This window comes from Poecilia latipinna, unplaced genomic scaffold (assembly GCF_001443285.1).
Source record: "Poecilia latipinna isolate Pla-1442-1.1 unplaced genomic scaffold, P_latipinna-1.0 Scaffold685, whole genome shotgun sequence".
In the NCBI taxonomy this organism is placed as follows: domain Eukaryota; kingdom Metazoa; phylum Chordata; class Actinopteri; order Cyprinodontiformes; family Poeciliidae; genus Poecilia; species Poecilia latipinna.
In genome coordinates, this window is record NW_015113301.1 from 322,654 (window position 1) to 324,305 (window position 1,652).

The 1,652-nt window shown below is 29.2% G+C and overlaps 1 protein-coding gene across 3 annotated transcripts in view; it reads right to left on the reverse strand.

Annotated features, from left to right (window-relative positions):
* LOC106954860 (disco-interacting protein 2 homolog C-like) overlaps positions 1-1,652 on the reverse strand; it is a 53,984-nt gene that overhangs the window by 31,227 nt on the left and 21,105 nt on the right. The gene's annotated exons all lie outside the window — the stretch shown is intronic.

Sequence of the window (1,652 nt, forward strand, 5' to 3'; positions counted from 1 at the left end):
TTGATTAACACAACGTTGATTTCTCTTTTTTCTCTGGTCTGTAATGAAGACTTGAATTTAACGTGCCATTTCAACCAAAGGTTTGTAATGTGCTTCCTAACCATTTTTTATTTGTAAGAATTGATTTTACTTTTTAGCCATTTAGCCAAGACTCTGTAGAACCATTTGTCTCTGCTAATGACATCTTCTGATCCCAGGCTTAGTATATGGACTGAACAGACAGAAACAGTTACCATTATACAGTTTGAACTGTTGATTTTATTTTTGAACCATTTTTTATTTGTAAGTATTGATTTTATTTTTTAGCCATTTAGTCAAGTCTCTGTAGAACCATTTGTCTCTGCTAATGACATCTTCAATACATTTTTTGATCCCAGGCTGAACAGACAGAAACAGTTACCATTATACAGTTTGAACTGTTGATTTTATTTTTGAACCATTTTTTATTTGTAAGTATTGATTTTATTTGTTAGCCATTTAGCCAAGTCTCTGTAGAACCTTTTGTCTCTGCTAATGACATCTTCAATACATTTTTTGATCCCAGACTTATTTTATGGACTGAACAGACACCATTATACAGTTTGAACTGTTGATTTTATTTTTGAACCATTTTTTATTGTAAAGTGTTGATTTAATTTCTGAGGCCTTTTTATTTGGAAGTGTTGATTTTATTTTTGAACCATTTTTTATTGTAAAGTGTTGATTTCATTTCTGAACTCTTTATTTGAAAGTGTTGATTTTATTTTTGAACCCTTTTTTTATTTTCAAGTGTTGATTTGATTTTTGAACCCTTTTTTTATTTGGAAGTGTTGATTTTATTTTTGAACCTTTTTTATTTTCAAGTGTTGATTTGATTTTTGAACCCTTATTTATTTTGAAGTGTTGATTTTATTTTTGAACCCTTATTTATTTTGAAGTGTTGATTGTCTGAAAGACCTTACACATGAATTGCCCCATATGGGGTTTGAACCGACGACCTCAGCATTACCAGCACCGTGCTCTAACCTGCTGAGCTAACTCACCTACCTTACAAACTGTTGAGTTTCCATGGATTTAAGAAGAACTCACATGATCTTACCACAATGAAGATTTGATAAAAGTGCTTATATTCTAATGTTTTTCAAAACAACATACATAATATTTTATTTTGAAGTGTTGATTTTATTTTTGAACCCTTATTTATTGTAAAGTGTTGATTTTATTTTTGAACCCTTATTTATTTTGAAGTGTTGATTTTATTTTTGAAACCTTATTTATTTTGAAGTGTTGATTGTATTTTTGAACCCTTATTTATTTTGAAGTGTTGATTGTCTGAAAGACCTTAGACATGAATTGCCCCATATGGGGTTTGAACCAATGACCTCAGCATTACCAGCCCGGTGTGCTAACCTGCTGAGCTAACTCACCTACCTTACAAACTGTTGAGTTTCCATAGATTTAAGAAGAACTTACATGATTTTACCACTGAAAAATTTATAAAAGTGCTTATATTCTAATGTTTTTCAAAACAACATACATAATATTTTATTTTCCAGAGATTTTTTATTTTAATGTGTTAATTTTATTTTTGAACCATTTTAAATTTTCAAGTGTTGATTGTATTTGAGAGATATTTTTTTATTTTAATGTGTTAATTTTATTTTTGAACCATT